The following is a 21,389-nucleotide window of genomic DNA, read 5'->3' as shown; positions in this document are numbered from 1 at the left end:
CCCGTGTTTCCGTTTTATTTCGAATCTGCTTTTTTCTATTGCGGCCCTCGACTTAATTTATAATACTTAATGAGGCCCTTGGTGGTAAACGAGTTTGACATGCCTGCTGTATATCATGATATGAAATATAATACATATCTTTTGCAAAAAATGCGTATTAGGATGGAAATTGTTATTACTTATGCATAATACAATTTTCCAATAATTATATATAATCATTTTTATACCTATTGGATAAGTAATAAGAATTTAAGAATAAATACTTATTTCTTTAAGGGGGTAATTTCGTTTCCAGGATTGCAAGGGTGTGTATTGCGGCTTCTCATTTCTCGATAATAGAAAGATGGTGTTTTCCAGTAGTGAAAAGTGCTAGATAAAAGATCAATTTAGACCGCAGTCAACCTGAAAAGTCCTATTGTTACGTCTACGAGGCGTAATTTGCATTATTTTGCACCCTTGCAATCTTGGAAACGATTCTACCCCCTTAACTCATTGTCAAAGATCGGTATCCCCCAACCTAGTTTAAAACCCGCCAAGAATCGGAACTCCAGCGTGTGCTGGAAAGAAACCTCGTCGGAAGAAGCGGCGACGAGTGAAACCGTTGGTCGCGCGGAAAGTTAGCGGCGACGTGTAGGGGGTGAGTGGTTAATGGACCACCCTTTGGTGGTCAAGAGCTGGGCTCCAATCAAACGGTGGTGGGAAAAGGGGGTTGGCGAGGGCGAGAGACTGAGGCGCAAAAGTTAATCGTCCGCGAGGTGACATTTGAAGAGGAAAGCGGAGTGCGAGCAAAGGGAAATAGGGATGGACGGGGGGTTGAATCACGTAAAATGGAAGTGCGAGCTCGTTGGGATGGGAGACGAGAAGGGAAGGAGAGAGTGAGAGACGAGAGAGGGTGGGTGTCGCGCGGAGAGTGACGAGAGGGAGAGAGGAGGCGCGAGAAAGAGAGAGACGGAGAGGGAAGAAGAGGGTGAAAGCTGCATTGCAGTATCCGACCCAGGGTAACAGAAGCGCCATCCATTGGTCCATTCGCGTGATTTCGAGATCGTTCGGCAAGTAATTGGTTGGCTCCCTTTGACGATGAAAGAAACGTTGGGCACCCCTTCCCCGAGGCCCATCGGATCCGTCGCTCCTCGCTCGAGAAATGGTCGCGACCATCGCCGGGGCTGCTTGGTTAACAGGTTGACTGCTATTAGGGGATACCGAAGACCGTATTTAGTATCCGAATCGGAATCTAAAGTGACTCGGTTTGATTGTTGCCTATGGTCTGATTACGTTTGCTAACGAGCTGCCCGTTCCGACGAACTGAAAAAATGTCGGCCTCTTGCTGTACAATCTTCTCCGCGGTTACCATGATTAGGACCTCCCTGACTGTGAACTCTATGCACTTCTGATAAAACTGGAATGGTTAAAAATTGCCCTTGTTTAAGCTCCTCCTTCTAATAATTGAATAAAAGCAAAACAGATACATTTTAGCAATTCGTACAATTCGTACAAAGGAATTTAGAATAAAACTAGTCCATTTACTATGGTTTAGTACAATACATTATTAATATTATTGCCTACACATGAATTTCATTTAATCGGAAACACACCCCAGGGGAAATTTTGTGGTTTCATCCCCTAGTTAGCTACCCCCGCCGCTCGTTAATTACAAAATAGCTAAAATCCGAAGTTTTACGGGAGAAAATACAGGAGCGGCGGAACTGATGATGCAGGAGGCAGGTTCGCGATCTTGTCCCCTAATTGCGAACGACTCGTATCTTCGGCTATCTCGACAATGTTCCACTACGGAACACGGAGGGTGAATCGGTTCGCTTGTCGTAATTTCCGGCGTCTCGTTAGTTTTCCCGGTAAATTTATTCATTGCCAGCGGAGCGAAGGCGATGTAATCTTCGTCGTAACGAGAGTGATTCTAATTTTCAAAAGGACACGCCAAGGGCGAAAAGAAAAAGTGAGAGGAACAACTTTCCCCGTTGTTCGTCGCTTTCGATGACTTGCCGTCCGTGAAATATTTCAACGGCGAACGCAAAAACATTCCGAGAGGTTGTCTGGTGCGTCGTGACTCCGCGAACAATTTGTATTCCCGGCGTTCTTTTCTTCGGCGAATTAGCTCGAAGCTGCCGCTGTGAAATATTAAATTCCTCCGGGTGCAGTTCCACCGTGCTCCCCACACGGATATCATTTCCCATTCGGCCATACGCATACTGAAGAAACTTGTGATTTTTCCGGGTTCAAGAAAATACTCGGGAGAACGCGCAAGAAATTTCCAATAAGAGTAAATAAGCCGAGGGAACGAGGAGAAACCGTGGAAATCGAGGGAATTGTAAGAGTTTCAGCCGCAGAGTTATACCGGTCGATTCATTAACTCCGTTCCTGCGTTCTATGCCGTTCATGCGATCGCGGAAAATGAGAAAACGTACGAGAGAATGTTATTAAAAGAAATCCGAGGGTTTATGGGAGTATTCGACACGATGAAAAGTACGTACGTTACAATTTTTCTGAAAGGAAGCATTGAAAGTCAGGATACGCTCTCTTAAAAGAAGAAACATCTTCCGGTTTGGCCAATGTTGCCTGAAATTAGCGTAGAAAAATACATAATATCGAGCAACGATCCTAATCAATGTGTTCCTAGGTCTAAAGCTAAAACATTTTTTAAACTTTCGTTTGTCACATTTTTAGGAAATCAAGAAAAGTACCTGAGTCTAGTTTTCCATTGACGTATTCGTGAAAGAATTTTCTTTTATTTTCGGGACATTTCTGTATTCGCGTGACTTCGTTTTTTTCCCCCGATCACGGTCTCATCTCAGCAGGTCGGTATTTATCTATTTTTCCAACCGCCCGACGTTTTCCATCCCCTAAACCGTCCGCCATCATGGGAGTCTGCCGTTCTCTCGTTTCCAGAAGTGGCTGCTCGTTAGAAATTCATCCGAAAGTGCCCTTCTCCTCGGTCCCTAACCAGAGATGAGACCGGGATTCAATTTATTATTCGCGAGAATCGTCCTCCGCGAATAAGGTCGAGGAAACTGAGAGTGGAGGACAGAGTGTTTGGTACGTCGTCGCTGCCATCGCCCGAGAAAACGGGCTGGGGTCGGGGGGAGGATTCGTGAATGGTACTGAATTTCGTCGATCTTCCACACTATCATATAAATAATCCACTACTTGGTAGATTAAATCCCAAAAGTATAAAAACATTAAAACAAATAATTTTTTGAGAAATAAAGTATAAGTTTAAATATACAGGGTGAGAGTCAGAATTCTTTTTAGCTAAAATAACATAGTTCAAGTAGAGCTTTAATTAAATTGCACCAAATATCTTGCCATCCCTTTCTTTTCCAGAGCGATAAATTGTGAGGCGGGTTGTTCGAAGCTCGGGTCTGAAGTGACCCAGGCACCGCGGCAGGTCGATTAAGCGATTATGTTACAGCATCCCGCGGATTATTCGGAGAAAATTCTGGCGATCCTAAAACATCGTCAAACATTTCCTGCTAGCCCGCAGAATTCGATCGTTTGCGGGTCTCCGGTCGGTCTCTCGGTTTGCACGGAATTCAAGCGGCGCGTAAACAGCGCGAGCGGGTCGCGATCGATCCCGAAACCCTATGCTCTAGCCCCTATCCGGAACAGAGGCATAATTCAACGGAGGGTGACGGTGAATCTCGGTTGCCGAAACTTCGAAATCCGTGCAGCGCATTGAGCGACTCGCGTGCGGATCGCTCCGCGCCTCGCCGTTTCGGCAACCGGCCCCGTTAATCACCGTTCAACCGGGCACGGATTAACAATATCCAGTGCTGACCCAGATTCTTTGTTTCGCCCTGTGATACCGGGTATCTTCGTGGCCGGCCCTGTTACACCTGCAAGCCCCGGGTTTCGTGGGTTTGCGGAATTCCTCGCGGTTCGCTGGCCCGCGAGATCCTTACCCGCGAAACTCAGCAGCCGCCCTTTGCCGAATTATTCGAGCGGACTCGATCCCGATGCTGATGCTACCATATAAATCATGCGAATTCGTACGGCTTTCACTGGATGGGATATATCGCGCTGAATCGATCACTCCTAGCTATCAGGGATTTTATTCAATTGCGAGGAGTAGTCATCGTTAGACTGCGGATTTTATGCATTTATGGCAAAAATTGAGCACGTACAATTTAAAGCAGTGGACATGTTCAAAATATCTAAGGACATCAATTTATTAGTTTCAGCTTAATAGGATAATTAAGAGAGGAATATAATTTTTATTTGGCACCTGTGTTCTGCAATCGATGCGAACATTTTCGATTTTTTGCATAAAGATGCGCAGTCTGAGAACATGCGGATTTTTATGCACGATCAAAATTTTCTGCATTAGTTGTAAGATACAGGTAGGTAATAACATGAATATAGATCAGAAAACATTTACGTACAAAATTCATTTGTATAGATATCTATGAATGACGATCACAGAATATATCTGATCTGAGAAAACACTCGTCTCGGAAGAGTTTCCTCGACACCGGGTCACCCACCGAGACTGACGAATAAATCAAAATACGTCATCGGAAGCAATCCAACAAATAATATTCATTAGGCCCCAAGGGTAGCAACATTCAATCATCCGGCCGCGTTCCCGTCGCGGAGGGAAGAAAAATGATCGGCCCATCCCCTGGTTGATTCACTCGCAAGCAATGGAATCACAGTTCCCGGCCGGAAGATCTCGTTTCATTAATACCGGGAACCGCAGCCGGTTCCAAAGTGGCCGATTAATCTTGCAGAATTTATTCTTCGATGCTCGCGTCGGGAAGGCGGCGCCGCGCCGCGGCGGCTCGTTAATAAAGTACGATTTAATCTGGCCTCGCTGGGCCCACCCTCTTTGCCGTTCGCTGATTCTGAAAGTTTTATGCGAACGACGGCGCTGCAAACTCGGCGATCGAGCTCCCGTTAACGGACCAGCCTATCTCGTCGAAAACGATTCGGTTTCCCTTTTAACTCCTGACACTTTTCTACAGAGGTATCCTACCCTCGAATCCGTGCTGTTTCTTACATCGTACGCTTCCACTATTTCTTTGCGACCGCGTCGAACGTAGAAAAGGATAACAATGGAACAGATATTCATTTTTCTTAGATCGTACAGTTCCCGTTTTCTTAGAGCAAGGCTTTACTTGTACTCCAAATTCCATCTTTGCTGGAATTGTCACAATTTGGTCATTTCAATCAACTCAATCAATTCAAGCAATTCTGGGGAAAGTATTTTCCCTTTTTGAAAAGTACAATACAAAATCTATTTGTTTCTCTTGTCCACATAAGAACAATAAGGAAACTCTCGCTTAAAAGTAGCAGAGGAGTCACGCTCCATAGTGAAGTGAATTAAATTCGGGTAATCTTAGCGATCGCCTCGTAATTTCTTGCCGCTGCGGTGTGGTGTATCGACGAGGTTCCCTCGTCCTGACGACCTCGTCCTTCCGCAAGGAACTCGGGAAACGCGACGGTGCATCGACTGCAACTCCCCTTTTGCGAAAGTCCCGAACAATGCGGCGCGGGCACGCGAGCTCTCGGCCACCGGAGAATAGGGTCGGACGAAAGTAATGCCTGTAACGCGGTTTCCATGCCGGGGGACACGTCCAAAGCACCGTCTCGAATAGCTGGCGAAGCGATCGTGCTGCTTGCTGGAATTGGGAGCGAGCTGGATGTCGTCCCGACCACGGCCCGACCATCCTCGACCTCCAACGCCGAAGAGTTATCGTGCGCGAAACTGCCAGCGGCGCGGTGCCGCGCCGCCATTCAGACTTTCTTTTCCAGCTACCGGTTTTCTTTTTACGCCTTGCACCCTGCTGCATCCGTTTTTAACCCTTCACCGACCAACCGGAACCCCCCACCGAACTCTGGAAAACGTTATCCCTATGACTCTTTTTTCACGTGATTTGTTTCTACACGTTTTTTAACGCATCTTGTTCATCTATTTTTCAAAGAACTGTTAACGCTTACGTTACCTGTGTCACAATTTACTCAAAACTATTAATTGAAGAAATGTACTTTTAATTAAGCCCTGTTTCTTTCCATTGATCCAGAAATTTTTTATTTTCCGTAAAGATTCACTCGAAACTATTAAAGGATGAAATATGTTTTGAATTAACCCCTGTTTTTTGCTATCGATTCAGAAAATATTTATTTTGCGTGGAGATTCACACAAACTTATTTAATGAAGAAACGTATTTTTATTTAACCCCTGTTTCTTCCCATTGATTCAGAAATATTTTATTTTCCGTAAACATTCGCTCGAAACTATTAAACGAAGAAATGTATTTTAATTTAATCTCTGTTTCTTTCAATTCATTTATTCCATTCCTGGGCATTCCAAGCGACAAAAAGGATTTTCAAAGTGATAAAACAATGTATTCGTTGTAATATAAAAATGATCTCTCGTTGTGGACTCGATCGATCATTTAAAATTGCTTTTGGTACCTCTATTTCAACTAAAAGTCTCTCCCACTTTACGCTCCGCGTATACATCAGAGCGCAGCAGCGTTTCGCATGGTGTGTTCTCGAAAGAGCGAGATAATTTGGTAAAATGGCCACGATCGCTCGGTACCGAGTCGAAAGTGAACCGGAGTCGAACCAAGATAAATCTCTTGGTTCTCTTTGTTCCGCTACGTGGAGAACGAACCGTATTTCCGGCTCAGCGCGGCGCGGTGCGGTGCGGCGTTTGACGTGACTTTGATTTTAATTAAACTTCTCCGGATACTCGTCGTGGACTGGACGTGATCAGCCCGGGAATACTTTCGCGGCCGCCTGCGACAGTATAACAAATACCGTTCACAGTGAACAGAGGAGGACGTCGACACGGGACCCCCGTGACAACTCCGACCGGGCAATAAGTCTCCCTCCGCGGAGAAATAAACTTCGACCGACGGAATTTCAACCGTGTTCCACTCGTTCCGCTCGCAGGTTCCGTGTTGCCCGTCGACAGCTCTTCGATTCTGTATTGGACGTCGCCGCATCGGAAGAAATTTGCATCGGGCCGCGTCAGATTGATTCTCGGGTTTGTTCTCGCCAGCGGAACGGCCAGAGTTACCTACCATCGTGGACCTACTAGTCACAGAAATGACGGTACTTGTTTACAAGATGCCACTATTCTCTGGTCTTCAATATTTTCACCGTTGGAACTGCGAAATTGTTCGAATCACGTTCTCTGATCTTCAATATTTTTACCGTTGGAACTGCGAAATTGTTCGAGTCACGCATTCCTCAATATTTTACCCACCGTTATCGAGTAAAGCAGCATTTATCAGGAATGTTATTTCATAAATGCATGTCTTGCAAAAAAGGCAGACTGTAATTTTGTAAAGGCAGACTGTAAATTTCTTGCGTACAGAGTGTTTATCTCTATGTTGTTAAGATTCTGTAGTAATATGTGATTATAATCTGTCGATAAGGAAAGTATGTCTATGAGAATAGAATGTCGATGAGCGGGGTTTTCGATTTTGTCTTAAGAAAACACATTTCGATGAATTACTTCAGAATTTTCTGGTACGGAATAATCTGATACCGAGGAATCTGATATATGTATATTGGGTTGGAGAAAAAGTTTCTTCGTATTCTCCCGATAGATGGTCTTACCATGTCATAACTCTGTTAATATTAATCGGATCTGGCATTACTTGAGTGCGTCTGAAAGATGATATATCATAAAGTAATTATAAGCAAGAAATTGAGATATTTGTTTATTCAGTCAAAAGTTATTACGTCTTGAAAATGAGTGAAAATAAAGAAGAAGTACGATACACATTTTGAAATTTTATTACAAAAAAAGGAAGGAATGCGACACAAGCTGCTAAAAAATGTTTTGATATCTATGGACGTGATACAGTATGAGTACGTGTGGCACAAAGCTGGTTCAAGCGTTTTAAATCTGAAAATTTTGATGTGAAAGATACACCTCGTTCTGGTCGACCCGTCACTGAAAAAGTCGATGAAATCATGCAAACAGTTGAGCAAGACCGGCACATTAGCAGTCGTGATATCGGTGAGGAACTAAACATCGACGACAAAACAGTTCTAAACCATTTAAAGAAGGCTCGATACAAAAACAGCTCGATGTTTGGGTGCCTCATGACTTAACATTGATAAATTTAATGGATCGACATCTTTGGCTACCCGACAAAAATTAAGAGAGCTTGACTGGGTGAATGTTGATGAAGTTGACTTCAAAAAAGTCCTGTGAAAATCACGTGTCGCAGTTTTCCGCCCCAGAAATCACAGAAGTTCTACAGTGACGGGATTATGGATTTACCTCAAAAATGGCAAAAGATGGTCGATAAAAACGGCACATACTTGATTTAATAAGCTTTATTTAAAATATGAAAAAACTTGATTCATGTTTGCGTTATGATACGAAAAAACTTTGTCCCCAACCCAATAGATTTTGATTTTTCATTTACATTCTGTTACATTATACTTTCGTACTTTCTACTACTCTTTATATTTCTTGATTGTATATTAATTTTATTTGTGTTTTATAATTTGTAAATATTATAATAAAAATCAACAGAAAATCTCCAGGTTCCATGGACTGCATACAAGTTAGCATAAATAGCTGTTTCTGACGAGTAGCGCTATTTTCCCAGCCAGATCGGGCATTTGTCCCGCTGTGCGCCGCGCCGCTCCGAAATCCATTTACGTCGGATCTCTTTTGCATTTGAAACCATCCAATTCCTCCGGTGTCCTCCATTCATCCCCGTTATCAAGGAGTCCTTGATCCCCTGCCAGGAAAGAAGACATCCGTCTTCCTCAAAAGTGCATTAATCCGACGAGCCCATCAAGCAGCCTCGAACAATTAAGCACCGCGGTGAAAAGCAACGTCTCCGGAGAACCGGGCGGTGGCTGCGTTTGTTCGCGGGTCTCGCGAAAACACGCGCTGCAAAAGGGGTAATTAATTTTTAGCCGACTCGCAAAGCCAAGCACTGCCATGCCACGGGGAAACAGCTTATGCGGCAGGGAGCCGGTTTCCTCTGGCTGGGCTCCGGGAGAAATTCATCATCGGCAATGCGGAATAGATTAATGTCGCCTCTCGCGCCTGCAAAGGGGTGGAAACTACGGCGGAGGGGGAGGGAGGCTCGCGGTGGATTCACGGAGCTTTCATCCTCGTCAATGCTGGAAACTTCCAAGCCCCACCACTCAGCAAGTTAGGCCCAGCCCGCTAAATTACTTCGAATCGAGTTGCTCTCAAAGAGCTCCCATCCTGCTCGCACCTGACCTAACTATCTAGACGAAGACGCAATTCTGACGGCGGACCAGCTAGTCGAGATTACGAATTGCTATACACAGCCTGATCGGCAGGCCCCGAACATCCGGCTGGTGTGTGCCTCTCAAGGAATTTTTATTTCGTCTGCGGACGTGAAAATTCAAGTTTTAAAAATTTTACCACTCGGCACTTTAAAATTAATTGGTTTTTATTCAAGAATATAATATCGACGCAAAGTCTTTTTTCAGTACCTACCTAGTAGTCAGCCTTTCTCAAAATTAATTATTTAGAAATAAGAAATATTTAAATAAGAAGTTATCGTACATTTTAATAATCGTATTCCTCGCTCTCAACGTGTAGCTTCATGTCACCGTAGAAAATATTTTATTAACCCCTTGCCGTAACATCTGCTTTACAGTTACAGTGGTGAAAAAACATCTTTATCTCGAGAAATATCTTAGAAGAGAAAGAAATATTTATATATTGTATATTTTGTATGGTTATATTTATATATTAATGCCTGTGTGAATATTGATTACTAGACAGCTAATCTTTACGTAAAATGTTCTATCTGCATTGCAACAAACTGCAGTGTGAAATAGAAATTTATTTTCTTTCTTAATATGTTTAATTGGTTGAAAATAATACAACAGTATTTTTAAATTCTTCTAATATTTTCACTGTATCAAATTGCACCTACTCATTTTTGCCATAAATGCATAAAATCCACTGTCTACTGATTACAAACGAATCAAATTTCATTTCATCTAAAAAGGAAGGTATAAAATTCGTATTTGTTAACAAAGAGTTGTGCTAATTCAATTACATTGTAATTCAATTACACAATTGAATCACATTGTACTTCAATTATATAGTAATTCAACTACGTCGTAACTGAATTAGGTAATTCACAAACCTTTCAATTAATTCAATTACTAAGTATTTTAATCAGATGTGTAATTGAAATACAATATAATTCAAATACAGCTCTCCAAATTATAGCCCAGAACTTTGAAGAAGTGCGATATATTTTCATGTTTTTCTTTCATATTACTTGTTTGCTGTCTACGCGGCGTAGTTTCTATTTCTTGTCCTCGTTCATAATACGTAACACTATTTTATAATTGTACTCCAATTGTAATTACGAATTACATTGTAATTTAATTGAATGAAGATCTGAGTTATAAATTCAAATATGACTGGATTACAATGTAATTCAATTACTTTGTAATTATAATTCCTGGAGTAATTCAATGTCTAAACTGTATATTTTCGTCCACAGGATTTCCATTCTTCGAGATGTGCCAACCCTGTCCAATCTGCCTACAGAGGGAACGTTAAAACATATTTTTCGGAACCATGAATCGCGAAACTAGGTAGCCAGAAGCTGGAGATCAAAAAGTCGGATCGAAATACCGTGGGGTATTATATTTCTGGATGAAACGGACGGACGGACGAACAGATGGATGGGGAACCGGGAAGCCAGAAGTCAGCGATTGAAGGGAACTCGCCGGGCTCGTGATAACCGTGAGAGCCTTCCTTTTTTATCCGATTTCATGGTCTTCCTCTTTTTGCCGCGGCCGAAGCGATAGCACCGGTGACCCAGTGATTCGAGATGGAATTCGCTGCCAGCCACGGGATATCTTCGTTTGCCTGGAACAAACGAATCCACGGTCCGAGGTGCCGGCGGTTTTTACCAACGAGTTTTTGAGTCCTTCTCATCCTCCTCCCACGCCCGCACTTTTTTCGACTGGAAACTCGCTCGGATTTAATTAGAGCTAGGCGAAATCTCTGACAGACGGTCGCGATCGCTGATTTTACTCCCCGTAGATTTCTGGAGAGCCGTCCTTGGATTTCTATGCGCTGGCTTTGATGATATACTATCTTTTATGCCATTTTTCGAATAAATTGCCGTGGCGGAGATTTTTCTATAGACCATTGTACTTAAATATTTTTTTCTATCGATCCACTTCTTGGTACATATTTTTACTAACGACTCGCATTAACATACATTAGTATAACACTTTACAATTAATATTGAAGTATACTGGATAGTCCACCAATATGTAGCTACCTAAATATCTCGTTTATTTTTGATGAAATAACAAATGTTTTTAACCCCTTGCCGTACAATATCGTGTCTGACTCGTGATGAAGATTCTGAACAGATTCTGATAAAAATATATGTTATATATATTTATATAAAATTCATAGAATAATAAATTTATAGAATATTAGCGCTATAATGTTCGCACGCTTAGAAAAAAGATTAACTATATAGGGAGGGTAAGTATTTTAAATTATATTCAATTATAATTATATTCAGACAAGTGTCCCTCCAATCGAATTAGAAAACTTGCAGAATTTCCATCCTCTAAACCCAATATCCGTCTAAGAGGCTTTCCGACCACCCCGTCTTCGGTTTACTAACCTAATAAAGTTTGAAGGGGAGGGAAGGAGTTCGAGGGTTGAGGTTCAGGGTCTCCCCTTCGTGGCCCGTCGATTATTTAAGAGTCCTTTTTAATTATATCCCGGCGAACGCAAACGAAGGGAAGGCGCGAGATGGGGGATGAATTTCTGGATTGACGCGCTGCGGCGCGGCGCACAGTGGGACCTTTCGTCCAATTCGGAGACAAAATCAAAAAACTTTCGATAGAAATGAGGTAGAGCGATGAAATTTTTTTAAAATTAAAGCTGAAACTTGGCAGAATATGGGAAAAATAGGAAGATTATTGTACGAACGTTTTATAACCTTGAGAAAATTCGTTAAACTTTCACAATTTCAAGAAAATTTCAGTTTTTTCAGTGCCACGTGCGGAAAAATTTTTTTTTAACATGCTACACCTCATTTCCTGTAGATTTTTTTACGCTGATTTCAAATCTGGTCTCAAAATTTGTCTACGACCTCAGGATATTGCAAAATCGATTTCTGAAATTCTACATGTTTAACGAATTTTCTCAAGGTTAAAAAACGTTCGTACCATAATCTCCCTATTTTTCCCATATTCTGCCAAGTTTCAGCTTTAATTTTATAAAAATTTCATCGCTCTACCTCATTTCTATCGAAAGGTCTTTGATTTTGTCTCCGATTTGGACTGAAGGTCCCACTATGCGGAGTATAGCATCGTCTTAACAGTTTAAAAGTTCCATTCGCCAAGGAAAACAAATTACGCGGGATGAATTGTAGTGGAAATGGATTTTAATAGAAAACGTTCATTCATATGAAAAATATTTGCAGACATTTCTAACGATGTTGTTCTTTAACTTTCGAAAGAATTGTTTGTATTGACTCTGACCCGGTGAATTCATATTTGGGATTTTTGCGGTACGTCATAGAGCAGGGACGACAGTATCTCGACGTCGGATTAAGAGCTCGCCGCGTGTTAATCCGCGCGGGAGTCGTTTGCCATGCGTGCCTCTAGCGAAACCTCGAGGCGAACTCGCCGATATCCAGTGGCAAGGATCGGCCAGATCCGCTGAGAACTTAAGCCAACTTCCATTTAAGCGGCGCTACGCTCTCGTCACCCTGCCCGAGTCCGGATCCGGTCTACCAGCACGTCGTTGCGGTACCCGACGCGATTACTGTAATAAGCGGCTGTGTAACGATCGGATCGATTATCGACAAAGTTCTGCCGCCCGTCGCAAGAGAGGCTTCCGCGCCGCCATACTTCCTTGGCTTCCGTTGCTCATGACGAACGAGCGTCTTTCCTCGGCCATGAGGATTAAACACCAACTTCGGGACACACTCGAGTTTGTAGCTCCATGGAGATTGAGTTTGGGGGCTGATTAAGGAAATAGGTTTCGCCTGGCGAGCTGTTTAGGAAGGTGCTGCAAATCGCCCTGCTCAGACCCGACATGCGTCTATCTTTCGTAGCATAAACGCTTCGTCCAAACAATTTCTTTAATTTTGTTTCAATAGAATCGCACGTCAGAGATCCCAATAAAACAAAGATTTATGTTTTAAGAATGAACGATTTCGTTTTAACGAGACAGACATTTTATGATTTCAAAATCATTTGATTTGAACTATGTCGATGTTGCATTGATACTAATTATTCTATCTACAAGTGTAGAGGCCGACAACGAGCTTTTTCCGGAATATGTTGGTAACGACTTGAGTAGCAACCTAGGAGATACAACAATTAAAGTTCTACAAATTACAATTTTGTTTTATAATTTGAACATTTATCTGATTTTAATTTAATCAAAGTTATATTTACAGACAGCTCGTTTTTACATAGTTCCTTCTTTCGATAGCTTCTTTAACTTAATTAATAATTTAAAAAAGTATCCTTAAGCGAATCGTCTTCTGTGTGTCTGGTTCTTGGAGAACTACCACCCCTAAATCTGAATGGATATACTATCGATGACGTGCAATGTTTCGCATAGATGAACAGTTGAAATCGTTACTGTTTTCGAGGAGCCGGATTGCTCGTTTAACGAACCGCGGTAAATATGGGGTGGCTCTGCAGGTTTACCATCAGGGTTTGCCGATGTCCCGTTGGTCGTTCCGATGAATTCCGGATTAATTTGCTTTAGTGGGTGGCGTGTTTGCCGAAAGCGTGGTACAGGCTATGGTTATTAATAATAGTGGGAAATTATTAAGCTAGATCGAAAATATCAGCGGATAACGAGGGATTGAAATTACGTGGGCGGCCATAATGTAAACGAAAAGACTACTTCGGGCTTAAACTGCAGGTTGCTCCGGCACTACGGTTGCTTGTGCAGAATTTCCATAAATTAATTCAGGATTTTTCGTGAAATTGTAAATTCAGAGAATTATGAAACTCTGTAGGTATATGTGTATGTTCGTTTGCTGTCCAAACTCATCTCAAATAGTTAAAATTAACTCTTGGGAATCTGGTTATTTTTTAAATTTCATTTCGTGGCTCGTATATGTTAAGTTGTTATTTTCTTTCGAATATATCTGAAGCAATAATTTAAGTTTGCCACCCCCGCTTTACAGTGACCAAGTTCCACAATTAAATTGAAAAATAGCCCAATTTTCAGTTTTTAATTTTTTTATTTGGTCAGCAAAACAAAATGCGTGACATTTCCCAAAATGTATTAATTCTTTTAACAGTTGAATTAAAAATATTCCCCTGCGGGAACAGCAATTTTTGTTGTAAACTGGCATTTTAACGCACCATGGCTCACTTCAACGTGTAGCTTGGTAAACCGCGACGTGGAAGGTACACTAGATCACATTTGACAGGGATAAATTTTCCCGCTGGTGTGTTAACATAATGCGTCCCGGTATTTTCCGTTATTTAATGGTCCTACCGGTTGGACGGATCGTGTAACCGTGGCTGTGACGTGCACGAAAATTGAAAAATGTGCGAGAGGACGTGCTGGTAACGGGCTCGCGTAAGCCCGCTGCCTCTTGCACCGAAACAAATAGTCTTTCTCCTTTGATGCCCGGTTTATTCATCGTTCGCCGAGCGAGACTCGTCCCGAGATGGCACACGGCTCTCTACCGTGCACACCGAAACGAACTACCGCCAATGAATGACCAGTGACGAACGGCCTCGTAAAGAAGATGGATCGGGACTGACAGGAATAGATACGCGGGCAATTATCTTCGAGCCGTTTCAGGTGCGCATCTCGCGAAAACAATGAATCACCCGGACGCCCGGAGCATTATCTGTATTCTTCTCAACGTCGTTATTACCAGAAACTTTCGGAACTTCCATGTCCGTGACGTCACAGTTCAGACATACGCCTTTATGCGAAGTGCAGGCGCTCGAAACGTCAAGGAGGAAAGAGGGGAAAACGAAAAAAATCCACGTCAGTGAATCTAGTACAAACATAAACAAAATGTTATTTTTACAGTGGACCTCGACTATCCGAATCTCTCATCGGATTACGTGGCACGCTACCAGGGATATTTGTTTTTCTTAGACCGTACAGTTCCCGTTTTCTTCGATCTATCTACTTCCGTGCATTTAGCAGTAAACCTACCACCACTCTGGTCGATTGACTGATTCTAGATTTTTTATTTTACAATTATGAAAATTATAAAGATTCTAAATATTGTTTGAATTATCGATCATATGGTTATTAAATGAATAATATGTTAGTGTTCTCGGCGCAACGGTTCGATCAACTAATTACGAAAAAGCAAAGTTAACTTAAACTTTCAACGTTTCGATCCATGTGTGGATCCTTCTCAAGAAAGTAGAAAAACTGCGTCTGAAAAAGATTTTATAATGTAATAAACAAAAACTTTAGAATTTCTGTGAAATCAGATTCTAATTCTGTATCAAGATTCTCCCGTGGTAAATGATTAAATAAATATATTTCAGTCGAATCATTCTGTTCGAAGACTGTTGAACCGCTTTCGGAATGTCGATCACAACTCGGTCGTTTAAATTCAGCAGGATTTATTTAAAATTTTTCATTAGAGGCACTCGTACGTCGAATTCGAGCGGTAGCTGTCGATAAGACCGGCGGCGTTACTCTCGCGTTACGGGATTTAATATTTTACAAGGAGCCGAGAGTCGAAAGTCGGCGAGCGAGCGATTATTGAAATCTCGGGATCGGTCGATCGCGGGGAATGAATTTTAAACGGAAACGGGCATTTCTGGGTGTCATCTCGATCAGCCATCGCATCGTTCAATTACGCACGTCCACCGGAGCGAACGTTCGGCCTGCACGGTCCACTGGCTTTCAATGGAGGAATTCGTATACCCGAACGTGTCGCAATTTCGTGCCGATGGATTTTTCAGCGAACGATTACGCGCGTCCGCTGGGATCCTTTGAGTCCCGCAGCATCGTCAAATACTCTCGTATGAGCCGCAAGTCTAATTTCTCGTCGATTCATCGTTATACATTATCAACGAATTACTCTTTGTCTTTGTCAAAATTTCTAGATCTTGAAATAAATACAATGAATTCTAGTATTTTTCGAAAATTCAATTGTCAACAGGAAAATGAGTGATTTCATTTGACACCCTTAGCATTTGTGTGATGACTCAGACTCACCACTAAAATATTTTTTATCGCTCTGTCAATTTGACACCTAGGGACAGATTCAGTTCGTGAAATGAGGGACGAATGAGGATTAATTATATTGTAAAATTTCATTTTTTGTGATGTCTATAAATTAGTAACCAAATTTAGAGAAGTGCATTGTTCAGCACAAACAAAGCTGCGCAAATTAAAAAAGAGAGTGAACAGAGGCACGCTCTGAATTATTCGCGAAACGAAGCTCGACGAGGATGCTCGTTTTCACGAGTAAAATTCATCGGGCAAATCCGATCGGAATGCGCGTGGGTTTCCGCAGGTTTGCCCGTCCGAAAATACCGAACGAGAGGACAACAACGAGTCGTCGACGTACCTGCGCGTGAACATGCGAGAGCATGACGGCGCGCGGCGCTTCGCAACTACGAATTGCGCAATGATCAACGAGGATCTATTTCGGGCAATCCCGGCTCGACAACAACGTGAATGGAGGCTGTATCTACGCTCATGTTACCGATTTTTCCGCGTACGACGTCGAGGACACTTTACCCGCGGAAGACTCACATTTTTATTAACCGTTTGCACTCGGAGCTATTTTAACTTGAAAATTAAACATTTTATCTAACCTAGAATAATTTCGGCTCTCTAGAGAGTGCGGCACATGGAAAAATTTGTTACAAAAATCTAAATTTGGTTACTAATATATAGATTTCGGATCTTTATGCAAAATAAAAATTATCTGCATCGATTGCAATAAATAGAAACCAAACTGAATGTCATTTCTTCCCTTAATGATCTTTATGCAAATTAAAATTATTTGCATCGATTGCAATAAATAGAAACCAAACTGAATGTCATGTATTCCTTTAATGATTTTAATAGAGGAGAAATCATACATTGACATCTTTAATTTTTAAAATTTTCCAAAAATTTTGAATTTCATCTACTCAAATTTGCTATAAATGCATAAAGATCCGCAGTCTACTAATGTGTATGCAATGGTAATTATTCACAAAAAATTCACAGAAATGTTATATGATTAATAATAACAATTTCCTCCTAACATGCAGTTCTGAGAAAAGAAATCGTGATCGTACATCGTGATATGAATGAGTATCGAGATATTCCAAGTTTGTCCGCACTGTGCGACCTTTCAAACCTCGTACGTTCTTTCATCGAACAACAGGTTCTCCCGTTATTTTCTCTGACGAGAAACCACAAACGATCAATATAATCCTCTAGTTCTAGAAATAGTAATTTCGAGTAGGTTGTAGTTATGTCATTCGTGTCAATTGAATGGAACAAGAGAGATCGAACTCGTGACGGGTCTTCCGATCACGAAATCCTGTCAAGGAATCGCAGACTGATTTTCGTCCGCGTCACCGTGAAATTGTGGTACTAACACGGTTATCGGTTTCAAAATAGTGGTGTTAATTAGAGCTAAATGTAGCGACAGTCCAGTCGCATAATCGTGCGTCAAGCGTGTCGAGGAATTATTTGGATTGCGTGTTCCCGTGGTCCCGAGAGTACGTAACGCAAACAAGCTGCTGTTAGAACCTGGATAAACGTTTTTGCATGCATTGCTCGCAACTTTTGTACACTATTCGTTTCACAGCATGGTGGTAAAAGCCGGTGTTCCATTTTCCTGTGAATTATAGCAACGGGCCCCGACGAACCTCGAACAACCAACGACGTCAGCAGGATGTCGAGAATCTGATTGGTGTACGAAAGAGTTTTTCTACCTATTACTATATTCATTTTTAATTCATATTAATAATTCATGATTGATCGAGAAATGAGGAGTCGCATCCCGCACCCTTGCAATCCTGGACAAACGCGAGTCTACGCCCTTAATGTGATATCGCGAAAAAGTTTTCTAATCTGATCAGTGACTCGTGTTAGCGAGTTAACAGGAGAACGCAACAGTGAAGTCAGAGTGGATTCGACATCACGGGGTCGTTTTTTTGCGACGGAAAAGCGGTGGGGTGCGCTCTAATCTGAAGAGAAAAAATCCATTTTAAATTCACCAGTGTCACGATGATTACACCGATCGAGACGAGAGCACCCTCTCCCCTTCGCCAATTGCGTTTAAGCTGCCGGTGAGGGTGGACGCGAACTCCCTTCCGTCGTTCTATCTTATTAGTATAACGAGTCACGGATCAATTGGTGTCTTGTAGTCGAAATTTTCGCTGATTCGCCGGGGATCGCTTTAGAAACTCTCCCCCCATGCCGTCTCGTTCCCTTTTACCCCATACGGAAGCCTCTGATCAATCTTATACTTCATGTGAAATCGTTCATTTCAATTTTGCAACTTAGAACACCAGTAAAAAAATATTAAATCTGGAAACAATTCATGCTTTACAGCTAATTGTAACGGGTTAAAACATTGTTCCAATTTTTCTGTACCTCCTAAGAACTCTTACAGCGATCATTTTTCTCCGGAACAGAGAAACAAAGCGAGTCCTCGCGAGGCTCGGCTTAATTTCACAAATTCGGAACGGCCAGGGGGTGGTAAATCGTTCGATGGCCACACCTCCGAAGAAAGGAATTTTCTCATTTCGAGTCAGCACTAACTCGACGACTGTACGAGCCGCCTCTGTGACAGCGACGCCGCGTAAACTTTTTGGTTTAACTGCCGTTGTGTGTGATTTTATATGCGCGAACTTGAGGACGCGGATCCACCCCCGCACTCTGCAGACACGGGTCGACGACCGCCGCGAGAAAATTCCGTTTGCGGAAAGAAGAACCGCCCCCGACTGTCTGCTTTTTACTTTCTTTGCCGCGACGGGTCTCTACGTTGCTCGCCTTCCAGACTCGAACCTAGAATTTTTTAAGAACACGGTTACTTCTGCCGGCTACGCGTGAAAACAACTTGCACACCCTGTGCAATTATTCCTTGAAGACGCCGAGTGGCCCTCTTGGCGAAATTATTTTCTTTGAACGTCTCTCCACTGGTAATTCTTTCAGAAAATCTGAATCGCAGAAAATGAACATTTTTCTCGACCTTTTTCTTTTATATTTCACATATGTGTCCATAATTATGAAAGTGGTCTAAGTCATGCATGTCTTGTTTCGAGATATTTGAAGGAAAGGGATATTAACACTAAATGAATTCCATATAATGTTGAAATAACAGGCATTATCTAACGATTCACTTTTGACAATGTCCTAAAAATTATATTGAACTAATTTAGTTTAAAATAATATCATTTTTTTCAATTTTCACTTAGTTAGACCACTTTCATAATTATAGGCACATACAGTCGGTGTACAAAGTATTCGTACACATTAAAAAAACGAATTACTTTTTCAAAATTGGACCCAACAGCTTGAGTTTCTTTTCAGACGTTAGAAGGATTAGTTTACTAAAAAAAATTTTTTTTTAAATGTCACGAAATATAATTCATTGAAAATAGCAAAAATCGTAAGAATCTGCGATTTAAATGAATCGCAAACCGTAAATTCAAAGATTTTTACATCTTACAATGCCCACAGCTTTTTTATCCGTCTACCAATTTCAATGGAACAGTATATATTTTAAATAAATAAAATCGAAGCAACATTTTTCCGAGCCGGCGCCTATTTGTACCTTTAATCGACTTTTAAAAACCGATCTTCGATGCCCATTTTAATGTTTCCCAATATTCGTTATCCAAAGAACATCAGGATCAGCGCATCGCATATAAAAACGAAAAATCGCCAGGGAAAAGGCAAATATTTTCGATTTTGTCGGTGTGTAATGTTCCTGTTGTCTCCGACGTTCCGGGCAAAACGAAAAAAAACACGGTAAAAATTTCAATCGCAGCGTATCGTCGTCGCATCTCGCGGAAAAACGAACGGCCGCGCGTGCGCTCACGCACGCGTTTGTTTGAACAGTACTCGTCGCTGGGAAAACGCCATTTTCCGAAAAATGTTCGCGAGCCAACATTCCATTTCACTGGGTTTGATTCCATCGTTAATTATCCGTCGTGTCCCTCGCATCTTCTGACGGACGTAACCTGATTTCCATCGAAAGTTTCAGCCCCGAGCACCGGTCATTAATCGAGCTCGCGTCGAGCTCGCTTTTTTCCCCATCGGATTTATTAAACTTTTCCAGAAGAACCGAGAATAAATAAAGGTTTTTACGGGCGAGAAGTCAAGATGTTGCAAAAACGGCCCGAGGAACGGAGCGAGGTTACTTAACTCGCGGTACGCCCACCATCTTGTAAAAGTTGAACGTAGCGAGCATGCATCAGGCTTGGGAACTTGCGAATAATTGCGTTCGGGATGCGGCTCGCGAGCTGCAGATAAAAAACCGGCCGGGCCCCGAGAAGTCGCAAGTTTTATTAGGCAAGTTCGAGACATATTTCGCGACGATGTTCCGTACTTCTACTTCCACCGCGTTTTTACTTGGACCCGACGGCTTAATTCTTGGTTAATTGTTGGCTGCGAGCGAATTGTTTGCGAGGCCGTGGTTTTATCGCGCTGGGATACTGTTGAGACGCAACGTAATGAGAGACCCACGAAAGTGTCTCTAGAATTTCACACCAAGTCCCAAAGACTTTGACCACCCGACTAAAGGCAATAAATTAGTCTAAAGATCGATCTACAGTCTACACTATGACTATACGGCACCGACCGTCACGTAAAGAGCATCTTTCCGTTCTAGCCTTCAGTCTTCAGCCAGTTCTCGCATAAGCAATGACGTTGTACAGCTTCCTAACTTAAATATAAGTTATTGTTACCACAACGCTTCCTACAGTCATTTACCATTTATCAAAACACCTCACCCTTTACTAATTACTTAGCGCGGTTTTAACATTCCGGCGGGCGCGACCGAATTTATTACGAGGAAGTAGAAAGGACAGTTTCAAAGAGTTTTGCATTCTATCATCAAATAACTATTATATAAAGAATGTTAGACATATACAAATGTTTGTTCTCTATGGTACACTGACTTATTACAATAAAACATACAAATTACAATCGCATTACGTAAATTTTGAAAATTGTTATCAGGTTTTAGAATTTGACAATCTTGTCCTATCACGCAGGTTATAGAATGTGTCCTATAAGCAAATCGGTCGCATTTAAGGTTCTTTTAACTGTAAAAACTAATGTTCATTGCGCTAAGAGCGTTAATAAATGTATTAAATAGTTTAGATACCGAAGAGACACCCCTAAACTATGTACTCATTTCAAAAGCTCATATACCCTTAGCGTTTAATTATAGATAAAT

The 21,389-nt window shown here is 41.8% G+C and overlaps 1 protein-coding gene across 1 annotated transcript in view; it reads left to right on the top strand.

The window, feature by feature from the left end:
- LOC143210554 (uncharacterized) overlaps positions 1-11,859 on the top strand; it is a 66,668-nt gene extending 54,809 nt beyond the window's left edge. Inside the window, exon 5 of the transcript XR_013009285.1 lies at positions 10,491-11,859. The gene's annotated coding sequence lies outside the window, so the exon portion shown is untranslated. The remainder of the gene's footprint in view (positions 1-10,490) is intronic.
- Positions 11,860-21,389: the final 9,530 nt, after the last annotated feature.

Source organism: Lasioglossum baleicum, chromosome 1 (assembly GCF_051020765.1).
Source record: "Lasioglossum baleicum chromosome 1, iyLasBale1, whole genome shotgun sequence".
NCBI lineage: Eukaryota > Metazoa > Arthropoda > Insecta > Hymenoptera > Halictidae > Lasioglossum > Lasioglossum baleicum.
The sequence above is the reverse complement of the archived record's forward strand: the minus strand, read 5'-3'. Positions and strand labels throughout refer to the sequence as shown.